This window comes from Miniopterus natalensis, chromosome 10 (assembly GCF_054644295.1).
Source record: "Miniopterus natalensis isolate mMinNat1 chromosome 10, mMinNat1.hap1, whole genome shotgun sequence".
Taxonomy (NCBI): Eukaryota; Metazoa; Chordata; class Mammalia; order Chiroptera; family Miniopteridae; genus Miniopterus; species Miniopterus natalensis.
Window position 1 is genome coordinate 53,056,617 of NC_142090.1, and position 13,053 is coordinate 53,069,669.

Consider the following 13,053-nt stretch of genomic DNA (forward strand, 5'->3'; position numbering starts at 1 on the left):
ACAATATAAGAGCAAGCATTGTAAGACATCCAGGCAGCAGCTGCAAACTCCTTATAATTTAGCCTCAGAAACCCTAAAACATTATTTCTGTTGTATTTAGACCAGCTCAAATTAAAGGAGAAGTGATTAGATCCCACCTCTTGGTATCAGGGTATTTGTATATTACCTGTCACAAAAGTTGACAAGCTACAGCTTCCACACAAATTATTAAATAAAGCTTTATTTTAGCACTGCCCCTCCCATTAATTTACATATTGCCAATGATGCTTTTGCTGCTTTACAAGGCCAGAGTTAGGTAATTGTGACAAAGACCATATTTAATATTCAAGGTATTTACTATCACACAAAGGTTGCTGACCCCTTCTTCCAGAGCAATTCCTGGAATAAACTGTTGCTGAGGTGAAGTCTTGAAACTTGCAAACAAGTTCATAAATAAGGTGGAAAAGGGATGGAGCAGTAATTGTCACTGGGTTTTGAAGGTGATGGCACACTGGGTGAAAGAGGGACAATTTTAGGTAAACTATTAGACTCAGAGGATCTAACTGGGATTTTCCATTAGTTTCATGCTGATGTTTCTGAACAAAACTATTTTGAAACATTTTGAGGGGATTTAGCAGTAGCTTTTGAATTTTAAAATCAATGCAAAAAGGACTTCTCTTACAGTTTTTATTTATTTTTACATTTGGAGATCTGCTGATGGTGCTACAAGAGACATCAGACCATTTTCAAAGAAAAGCTACTCACCATACATTCAAGGGCGTGCTTATTGTTGCATAGTCCATACTTCTTTAAGTCCATTGTTTTCACTGCCCTCTCGCAGGTTTTTATCATTGCAGATCTTTTTCAGGCTGCTACTGCCATTTTTCAGGATGAAATTTAAAAGCTCTTGAAACTTTTTCTTTTTTAACCTCCTCACAGCCAGTTACCATTGCAAATGCAACAATTTCCCCCTTAGCATCACCTATGTTTTCAAAGCTTTTGAAACTGGCAAAATATTGCAGATTTCACGTCTTCCATTTGTAGAAGTCTAGGCCATGGCTTGACAATGAACTCTGAAGCCTTTTTAAGTAAAAGTTTTGCCAAAGGTCCTTCAGTGAAGCCTCTTGACTGGCACTCATACCCTAGACTACATGTTGCATAGCTATGAACATAATAAGCCATAAAGGATGCAACACCCACCTCTTCCATAGGTTGAAATAGTGAACTTTGGAAGGAGGAAAACCATTTGAACGTTGCTGCCATATTACAGCACTGTCAGGATGTCCAGAAACATTGTTGATATTGTGGAAAGACTTCTTTATAAAATTTTGTTTGGCTATATTTTCCTTTGTGAAGCACATCAATTAGAATTGTATATGATTCACAAAAACTTTCTCATCAACCAGTGTTGCTGGTGAAACTCTGGGCAGCTGGTGATGTTCTTTTGAGTATATCTTGAGGGCAAAGAAATTTACAGAATGATGGCTAGAAAGAGTTTGAGCTTAACTTCCAGCAGTTAAGTCATCCTCCCCTGGAGGCTTTGTGATCAGATACTTTCTTTTCTAACCATAAAATAAATGCTGAGAAAGGCATGCACTCCAAAATAAAACATTTTTTACACTGTACAATTGCTCAGTGGTATGGCCTCCTCCAAATATATATATATAGTAAATGAAACAGGAATTTGAATTTGGCATCCACCTCACTGTCAGCTGCAGCTGCTTTCTGCTTTCTCTATTGTTGTGATTAATGAGTGTGACTTGATTACAAAGAAAAATTCAGTGCTTGCTCCTTTAATAGTTCACCCTTCTCCACCTTCAGCTTCTCAAAAGTGTTCTGTTTCTCCTAATGTAGTACAAAATGTAGTGTCTTGATTGCGCTGCCTTAATATGCACTTTTCAAGATTTATCCAGAGCTTTTCTTACATAAAGTGGTGTATTTTTGTTCCATTACACATATTACTATCAAAATGCCTTGCCTTTTACTTATTTTTTCACTGTTTGTTATTAAATTACCCAAGGTGGTGACTAAAGTGCACGGTGTGCACACGAAGTTTTTGGTGGTTCTCTGTTGTCAAACAATATTATTTTCATTTTCTCTTCTATTCTAAGTGCTTTACTTGCTCCCCACATTTTCCTTCAAAGCTTTCTCAAACTTTTAAAGACAATTTATGATATGAGGCAAAAATAAGGCCTAAGTATAAGGAGACATTATTCAAAAAAGTTCAGGATGTCTGTGCAGGGAGAGAGAATAGTAATATTAAGTAAGATCCTGTGACGATCCTCCTGGTTCAGACAATATTGATACCCACCTCCTTGTATCGACATTCAAAATACGTTCTAAAATATCCATCTGTGATTTTGCTAATCTAAACTTATATTTAGAATGTAACTTGCAATTTTCCCTCCATATAATTTTGTAAAAATCTTTAAGTATATATATATATTTTTTTTCCTCAATAAACATCCATAGGAAACTATATCACTGAGATATATTTATATCTTAATGAATTTTGATATTAAAGAACTAGATAGTATTTATCAAATACGTGTTAACTGGAGAGGGGATTTACAGGATATGCCTATACAAGGTGGGGCAAAAGTAGGTTTATAGTTGTTCCTATGAAAAATAATGGAATAATTAATAAATAGTAATTCAAAAGTAAACTCTTTCCTGTACTCACAACTGTAAACCAACTTTTGCCCACCCCTATATATAGTTTTCATTAACGGATAAAATAACTATGAAAACATAATTAAAACAATAACTTATGGAACTATATTTAACCCTCTTTAAATATATATCATTACATATTTAATAAAGTTATATACTTTATTAAATATGTAACTTAAATATATATATATATATTTAACTTTATTAAATATATAACCCTCACTAAAATGATTTTTAAAAGAGAAATGTAGGCTTTGTTATACTTATAATGAAAAGAATATACAAACATATACCTAATTATGCCTGTAATATCAGACTGAAAGTCAAGAAAATCAGAGTACTTTTATTATCAATCAAGGATTTTAATGAAAGCTGTGGTAAACACCACAAGCTGCCCACCAAATTTCACTTTTCCCCTTCCATGGAAATAGAATAGAGTCCAGACACATGAGTGGACTACCTTCCCCAGCCTCCGTGAAGGTACATGTGGGTGCATTATTAAGTTCTTCCCAATAACACAAGAGTTGGAGCTTCTAATAAGGGCATATGTGCCTCTTCTACTATGACATTCTCCTTTGGATGGTTGGAGGTGGCAGGTGACAAGATCCTCAGAAAAGACAGAGTCTGGGGTCATTGAATTACCACATGAAAGAAAGCTGCCTTCCAACATGAATGTCTGTTTTAGATCATTATGTGAACAAGAAATAAACTGCTGTGTTTATGTCATTGATGATTTGGGGAACTGGCTGTTATTATAGTTTAGGCCAAACCCAACTATTACAGAAACAAGTTAATATATTGAAATATTTGTGCAAAACTTTCAGATCTGTAAATATTTTTTTATTCGTTGACAAAGTAAGAATTAAACAAATTCAATCATTTAAAAAATTAGGAATGTAGATTTTTAAATTTGTGTATAACCTCCAAATTTACTAATTGCTTTTATATTTTTATTTTTGCTTCTTCACTGATAATCTTAAACATATGATATGTATGGTGGCTAAATTTTCTGTCATTATTTTTTATTTTATTTTATACTTATTTTGTGTGAAGCAAAGCTCTTCCCCACACAGCAACTAAAAAACTATAAAAACTGGGCCATGTCACATATGTTTTATATTGGTCCAATCCACCTGTTATATTTGAGGCACATGGTAGGTTCATAATAAACGACTGTTAGGTGAAGGTGACAACTTTGTTCTTTTCTACCACGATTCCCTCAAATATGTACAGTCTTCGCTTATTAAGTGATTGTGTGGAAAAAGATAATCACATTCATCTCAGGCAAAAAAGTAAAAATGCATAATTTCCATTTTTTTTTTTTTACCATAGATAGGAAGATATTAATACATTTTAATAAACTTATTGTGACACTAATTTATCTTGGAGTCACTGAGTTAAGATTTTCCCCCTTTGTAATTAAAGCAAGAGGTACCAAAGTACTAAGTATGGTTCCCATCCATCAACAAGGATTGTGTTACAGTAGAACACCTTATCTGAGGTTTCACTTTCCACAGTTTGTTATTTGTGGTCAACCATGGTCTGAAAATAGTAAATGAAAAATTTCAGAAATAAACAATTCATATGCTTTAAATCGCACAGCATGCTGAGTCGTGTGATGAAATCTCACACCGTTCTGCTCCACCCTGCCCGGGATGTGAATCATCCCTTTGTTCAGTGTATCCACGCTGTGTACGCTACCTGCCAAATAGTAAATTAGCAGCCTTCTTGCTTATCAGATCAACGATCACAGTATCACAGAGTCACAGTGTTTAAGTAAACCTTGTTTTACTGAATAATGGCCCAAAGCATGAGCATAGGGATGCTGGCAATTTGGATATGTTAAAGAGAATCCCTATAGCGCTTCCTTTAAGTGAAAAGGTGTAAGTTCTTCAATTAAGGAAAGAAAACAAAATCTATATTGAAGTTGTTAATTTCTATGGTAAGAAGCAATCCTCTGATCCTGCAATTGTGAAGCAGAAAAAATAAATTTGTGATAGTGTTGTCACACCTCAAACTGCAGAGCATGAAAAGTGCTTAGTTAAGATGGAAAAAGCACAACATTTGTAGGTAGAAGGCATGAAACAGAAAACTCTATATAGGATTTAGTACTACTGGTGGTTTCAGGCATCCACTGGGGTCCTTGGAACATATCCCTCACAGATAAGGGAGAACACCTGTATTTTAATTTACATTATAATGGTTCATCATGATAGAATTGAAACAAAATTCTGAACAATATTATATCAATACATAAATTATTAAATTCTTCAGTTTATCGTGTTCTTTAGATTCCACATATGAGTGAGATCATGTGATACTTTTCTTTCTCTGACTGGCTTATTTTACTTAACATAATACTCTCTAGGTCCCTTCATGCTGTCGCAAAGGGTAAGAGATTGTTCTGTTTTACAGCTGGAACAGACTAATGAATCTCAGAGGGAAGGCAGGGGTGGGTGGTGAATGGGAAGAGATTAACCAAAGAATTATATGCATATATGCACAACCCATAGACACAGACAAAAGAGTGATGAAGGCCTGGGGTGGGTGTGGGGTGCTGGTGAGGAGAAGAAAGGGTCAACAGGGGGAAAAAAGAGAACATCTGTAATACTTTCAATAAAATAATAAATAAATAAATAAATAAATTCTTATTTTCTCAACACAATATATAAAAAATAAGCTAGTTTGAAAATATCATAGTTACAAATAAATTGAATAGGAATCAAGTAATTTCTATTTAAGCAATTGTTTTCATTTTAAAAATAAATAGTACAAGCAAGCACGGACTTTGAATGAATATATAAGGGAATGAGAAGTGTGTCTGTAAATACCCACCCTAACAACATCATTAAAAATATTGTTGCCCGGCCGGGCATGGCTCAGCGGTTGAGCATTGACCTGGGATTCAGGCGATCGGGGTTCGATTCCAGGTCAGGGCACATGCCTGGGTTGTGAGCTGCAGCCAATCAATGACTCTCATCATTGATGTTTCTATCTCTCTCTTTCTCTCCTTTCTTCTCCCTGAAATCAATAAAGATATATTTTAAAAAAAAGACTTTAAAAAAAAATATTGTTATTTCATCAACCACTGAAAGTGCAATAAAAAAAATATCTAAAACTGTTCTTTGTTATTTTATTTTTTTATGAAGTACTTCTCCATTGATATTAGTAATTATGATCTAGACAGAACTAGACCATATTTATTGTTACATTTTATGGGGTTTAACTGTTCCCAGTGAAAGTGGGCTTCTTGGGGTACCAGTGGAATAAGAATTTCAGGAGGCCTCCACAAGACGATGTGGTATTATGAAAAATTTTATTTCTGTGGAATTAAACCCCTAAGTTTCCAAGGTCCCATCTCCTTCCTTCCCAACAAGGAAAAAGTCCCATTTCATCTTCAGCAGAGCTAAGATTAAAATCATTGCCCAGAGTTTTTGCTCCATATTTGCACAGGCAGTCCAGCATCTGGCTAGGTTAGTTTGTGTTCACAGCTGCAGTCCACTGTGTGTGGGGTGCACATGGCCATGGGCCATGTGGTTTCTAGGACCACATGGCTACAGAAGGAGCACGGGCAAGTGCAAGGAAACAGGAGTGAAGCTAGAGGAGCAAGAAGCAAAAGAGAGAGAATTCTTTTGTCCCAAGTTTTTGAGGGCTTGCTTTGGCTCCACTCCTCTAGCCAATAATCTTTGTTCCTAGGTTAGACTGACAGAAAAGCATCTTCCTCAGGTCACCTTCAACTTCACTATGCATGTGTCCATCTCCCCCTTTGTTATACCCCTTCCCCCAGTGATCTGCAGGGAATGCACTGGTGGTTCCCTGGGGAGTGTTAAGTTTCAGCTTCTTGGTGAAGCTGCCCAGATGACCATGCTTGAAACATCTGGCCTCCCCTTTGCTCTTTTCCTATTGTTAATATTAATAACTAGCTAGTTACAACAGTAACAAAACCACTAATGGAATAAATACATTTTTAAAAATAAACTGAATAATGTGTGTTTGTCCTCAAAGTACTGGTTTCATTAGCGGCTTACACTTTTTAAAAATTTGTTTTAAGGCTAAAAGTAAAAATGTGCTTATATAATCAAAGACTGACTAAGGTATTGTGCAATTATAAATAAAAAATAGTAATTCTCAGGAATTCTTTTCCTATGTCACCATGCACTGAATTTGGGGTGGTTAATAATAATAACTTATATGAGCATAGCAGTTTAGAGGAAACTTGCTCTTTTGTTGAGTCATTTCAATGTCAGTTTTGGCATCCCATTGCATCAAATAGCAGAATATGCATTTTGATAACTTAAAAACAAATCAACAGAATTTAAAGAAGTACAGATAAGAAAGTACTAGACAGGTTGCCAAAGAGATGCCAAAATTTTTTTTTCAGCAATCCATCTTCCTCCTTTCCTAGAAAATAATATCCAGGAGGAGGAACATTATTTTTTTAAGCACTTTTCAGTACTTGAAGTTATATTAGCAATTGTTGTTAAAGTTAATGGTAAAATCTATTACATTCCCTAGCACAATCTTAGATGTCCCTTTCTTGGCTCTCTCTCTTATGTCACTTAATTAAAGTCAATGAGACTACAGTAATAGATGGCTCTCTTTTTGGGGAAGTTTGTGTGGAATTTGAGATGATAATTCCTCATTTACAAGTAAGTGATGCAAAGCAATGCCTATGTTACCAGAGAACCAGGAACTATGGTATTATTGCCATTTATCCTACTTATATAAAATTTGTATTTCCTGTTTCTCCCTATAAGTCATGAATAATATTCTGCACTTTAACTAATATTCTGTGCATATTGTTTCACTATTTATGTTCTGTTACTATTCAATTTCTACAGTCATATGAAAACATCCTAGTAGAATGGTCTGCATCATTTTCTTATGTTTAGGCCAATTCACAGTACAGATTCTTTCTTATTTATAGGAAAAGGTATTCAACAATTTACATTGCCCTCCAGTTGACCCCCAACACAACTTGCAAGTATGATTTGTTGGGGGAGGAAGGTGGAGAGTAAAGGAGATAAGTTTTCACCTTAAATTTACTCACTTAAAAAAATTATCTCAAAACACATTAAAAAAAAGGAAAAATATTGATTGACATGACAATCTCCTTTCCCCCCCCAACAAGTAGTGCCATAAATACAGATTAAAATTTTTTGCATTACTTTTGAGGTAGTGCCTTTTTGGAATTATTAAATTCCCAGGAGTTAATCATATATGTTACATATTAACTCTGTAAAAGAAGTATCACAGTTTTTTTGTTTTCTTTTTTGTTTTTTTAAATTTATCTTTATTGTTGAAACTATTACAGGTGTCCTATTTTTCCCCCATTGACCCCCTTCATCTCGCTTCCACCTCCTCCCAAGTCCTTAACCCCATTATTGTCTGCGTCGGTGGATTATGCATATATACACGTAACTTCTTTGGTTAATCTCTCCCACTCCCCAATATCTTCCCTCTTAGATACGACAGTCTGTTGAATGCTTCAGTGGCTCTGGGTCTATTTTGTTTTGTTAGTTTATTTTGTTCATTAGCTTCTTCTTAAAGAAGACCTTTCAACTTTTCATGTAATACTGGTTTGGTGGTGATGAACTCCTTTAGCTTTTTCTTATATGGGGAGCTCTTTATCTAACCTTCAGTTCTAAATGATAGCTTTGCTGGGTAGAGTAATCTTGGTTGTAGGTTCTTGCTTTTCATCACTTTGAATGTTTCTTGCCACTCCCTTCTGGCCTGCAAAGTTTCTGTTGAGAAATCAGCTGACAGTCATATGGGTGCTCCTTTGTAGGTAACCAATTGCTTTTCTCTTGCTGCTTTTAAGATTCTTTCTTTGTCTTTAATGGCTGGTATTTTAATTATGATGTGTCTTGGTGTGCACTTTTTCAGGTTCCTCTTGTTTGGGACTCTGTGCTTCCTGGACTTGTAAGTCTACTTCTTTCACCAGGTTGGAGAAGTTTTCTGTCCTATTTTTTCAAATAGGTTTTCAAGTTCTTGCTCTCTTTTTTCTCCCCATAATATGAATTTTGGGCTGCTTGACGTTGTCCCAAAGGCTCCTTACACTATCTTCATATTTCTGGATTTTTTAATTATTTTTATTTTTTGCTCTTCTGGTTGAGTGTTTTTTGTTTCCTCATGTTCCAAATTGCTGATTTGATTCTCAGCGTCCTCTACTCTACTGTTGATTCCCTGTAAATTATTCTTCCTTTCAGTTAGTGTAGCCTTCATTTCTGACTGGTTCTTTATTATTGATGATCTCACTAGTTTCCTTAATAGTCTTACTAAGATCCTTGAACATCTTTATAACCATTATGTTGAACTCTGTATCTAGTAGCTTGTTTGGCTCCATTTCATTTAGTACTTTTTCTGGAGATTTCTTCTGTTCTTTCCTTTGTGACATGTTTCTTTGCCTCCACATTTTGGCTGCTTCCAGGTGCTTGTATTAGGTAGAGCTGTTATGTCTCCTGGAATTGATAGAGTGGCTTTATGTAGTAGGTGTCTATAGGGCCCAATGGCTCAGTCTCCCCAGTCACCTGAGCTGGGCCTTCTAGGTGCTCCCCTGTGTGTGCTATGTGCACTGTCCTGTTGTAGTTGAGCCTTGGTTACTACTGGCACCACTGCTGAAATTTGATCCCCCAGGCCAATTGGCTGTGAGGGCCAGCTGCAACTATTACCAAAGAACTGCTGTCCTGGAGACATCCCTATGGAGTAGGATTTACTTCAGTGGAGCTTTTGTGTTCACTGAGTCCACCCCTTGAGTACATCACTTGTGGATGTGGTAGGGTTGTAATCCAGTATGGTTGAAGCTCACCACCAAGTGTACTGTCTCTGGGGCTTCCCAGGAGGTGCAAAGTCAGCCTCTGCCTGTGCCCTGCCCAAGGCCACCCAGCATGAGCTACACAGCAATACATAGATGGATGCTACTTGTGTTGGGCTTGGAGGTATCCAGGAGAGGCCAAGCTATGAACCAATGCAAGCTGCTGCTAGTGCCAGGCTTGGGGCCATTTATTGAGAGGTATGGGGCAAGCTGAGGCCAGCTGCTGCTTATTTGAGAGATTTTAGGAAAGTCCTAAACATGAGGCTAGAGAGGCCACTTGCATAGAAAAGCCACTGGAAATGGCTCAGATGAGCTTGCAAGTAATGAAGGGCGGGGCCTCCAGGAGTCACCAGGGTTGGGCAAAAGTTGTGAGTCAGATGCTGGAGATTCAGAAATGGCACCTGCCTGCAGCCTCTGTGGGGCCAGGGCTCATCTAAGGAGCAATGGCCTCTGCCAGCTCTTCTGTCTGGGAAAACACTGCCTTCCCAGCTCTCACCCTGATTCCAGGCAAGTTATTTCCTCCCTGAATGTCCCAGGTTCCTTTCAAGCTGGTGCCCAGTGCTGGAGCTCAGAGGGAGTGTGTCAGAGTAAGTCCATGTGTGGTCCATTTAAGTGTAACACCTGGGGTTCCAGCAACCTCTGCTTTCTCAGCTACAACCCCCACTGGTTTTTACAGCTTGAAATTCTGGGAACTTCTCTTCCCAGCATTGGAACCCAGGGCTGGGGAGTGTGATGTGGGGCTGGGACCCCTTGCTCTCCCGAGAAACCACTGCTGAGGTGTCCCTCCTGGTTTTCATCCAGGACACCTTGGTGTGGGCCTGGGGCCGAGTTTCCATGATTCATCCCAGATTCTGCCCTGAGTCTCTGCCCCTCCTACAAGTCTTTGTGCTTCTTCAGTTCCCTGGTTGTGGGGCTTCTGTTCAGCCAGATTTCAGAAGGTTCTGAGTGATGGTGGTTCTGTATTTTAGTTGTAAATTTGATGTGGTTGAGGGAGGCAGCGGGTGCAGCAGTTACCTACACCGCCCTCTTGCTATCTCTTGCATCACAGTTTTTTGAAGGGTCCACAATTAGGGTAGGCTTTATAGTCTTCGTAGAGATAAAGATGTGGAAATTCAGTCTGCGTGGTTAGAGTCACTGAAATGCCATTTTCATACAGACAGCTGCGAATCAGGCCACAGCCTCTCCTCCTGGGTTTACGTTTCTCTCACGTGTCACATGTTTCGATTCTTCAGTCATTTCAGCCTTTTCTAAAAATATAAGAGCTTACGGCCTAAGTCCAAGCAAGACTCAGAAAGAAAATCTAGGCAGAAATAAATATTTCAGTGTCTTTTAATATATAAAGAGCAATGTAGGCTTAATACTAGTGGCTATTGAGATTTTAAAAAATTTATCATAATAGATATTATTTACCCTGCCAAATAATTAGCCACATGGCTTATATGCTTGTAATTTGGTAGGCCATTTACAGAGGACGCTGACAAAATAGCCAGACCCAGAATACCTCGACCCAGAATTTTCACACTAAGAATGAACATAAAGGAACTGAGTGAAGTAATTTAGATTCAAAGCAATAGCTGTAGGACTTTATTATCACAGTATTATTCATGATAGGAAAAAGCTGGCAATAGCCTACATGCAAATAATGGTTCATTAATCAGTGGAGTATTATTTGGGCACTAAAACGATGTTGTACATAATTATTTACATGGAAAGACATTCTTGTAGCATCAAGCAAATAAAACATCATAAAATAGTACGTTGAGTATAATCTTATTTTTTTTAATATATATGAATATAACAATTTCTGGAAAGACATAAAACTTGTTAATTAAAAAAGTAATAATTAGATGTCTAATACTAGAGATAACACCTTTTATAAACTTAGATAAGTGCTTTATTTTCTATCAGGTGTTAAGGTTAAATGAAAACATTTATGCTTGTCCATGAGCCACAGCCTTTCTACTTCACTAGAAAAGATAGCATGGCACCAGGAGAAAAATGGCAGATAAATGTGGCTTTAAGTAAGCAGCTCTTAGCACGTAAAGAGCAACAAATAAAATTAGAAACTCAGCAAAGAGGTGATGTAAATCATTGAAAACTTCTTCAGAATAAACATCTATTCATATGGCTCTTTTACTTCACTTTGGATTTGTTCATTTGATTAAGAAACTGTTTGCCAAGATCTATTAAAGAAACTATGAAAAGAATGTTGAAGCTACCTTCAGCTCAAAATATACCTCTCAGTTTTGCTCCATTAACCATGCTTTCCTTATTAAAGATAAGAAGTTATGTTTGGAGTTGCTTTAAATTTTGTCATGCCAATCAAATTGAATTTTGGAGGAAAATATTTTCAAAAGATTTATTAAAAAAAGAAATGACCCCATGAAGATTCCCTTCTTTTATATGAAGTGAGTAGTAACTGATCCCCAAGCCCTGAAGAGTCAGGCCAGCCAGAGGGGCCCTAGGAAAGTGGGATCATGGTGGGAGGGCTAGACTGTCGCCCTTGTTTTAAATGGGACGCACCTGCCAAGGGCTCATGTGTTACTGGTTCTCCAAGTGCCAGGGTTGGGCAGGACGTGGCACCAAGCCCCCTCCAACACTGTATCCTGGTGGAGAAAGCAATAACCTATCCTTTCCCTCAGGTGCCCTCTTCTGTTGTGCCTTTGCACCCTTCCCATTAGGATAGTCATGCCCCTCCCATCTGGGAGCCACCTTTTCTTTCTCTCCTCTAACCACTCCTGATACCCAGCCCCTTGCCTGGGGTGTCTCCTCTCACCTTTGCAGCCAGCACAGCTAGTTTTGTAAGATACTAAATTGGTATACAGTAATTTTTAAAATATATCTTTATTGATTTCAGAGAGAGGACTGGAGAAGGAGAGAGAGAGATAGAAACATCAATGATGAGAGTCATTGATTGGCTGCCTCCTGCAAGCCCCTGACTGGGAATCAAGCCCTCAACCCAGGGTATGTGCCCTGACTGGGAATCAAACTGTGATCTCCTAGACCCTAGGTCGATGCTCAACTGCTGAGCCATGTCCAACTGAGCATTTTTTTTTTCTTAAATAGGTCCAACATTGTTGGCTCTATTTAAGGGACACAAGATAATGTAAGAGGTTTTAAAGTAATTAAACTTGCAGACTATGAAAGAAGAAAGAAAGAAAGAAAGAAAGAGAGAGAGAGAGAGAGAGAGAGAGAGACAGAAAGAAAGAAAGAAAGAAAGAAAGAAAGAAAGAAAGAGAGAAAGAGAGAAAGAGAGAAAGAGAGAAAGAGAGAAAGAGAGAGAGAGAGAAAGAGAGAGAGAGAGAGAGAGAAAGAAAAGAAGGATGGGAGGGCAGGAAGGAGGGAGGAAGGAAAGAAGGGCCCTGGCTGGTGTGGCTCAGTTGGTTGGAGGGTTGCCCTGTACACTGGAAGGTCTCGGGTTCTATTCCCAGTCAGGGTACATACTCAGGTGTGGTTTCATCTCCAGTCTGGGTGCATATGGAGGCAACCAATCAATATTTCCCTCTCTCTCTCTCTCTCTCTCTCTCTCTCTCTCTCTCAAAATAACAAAATAATAAATAAACAAAAAGAAGGAAAAGAGAAGAAGA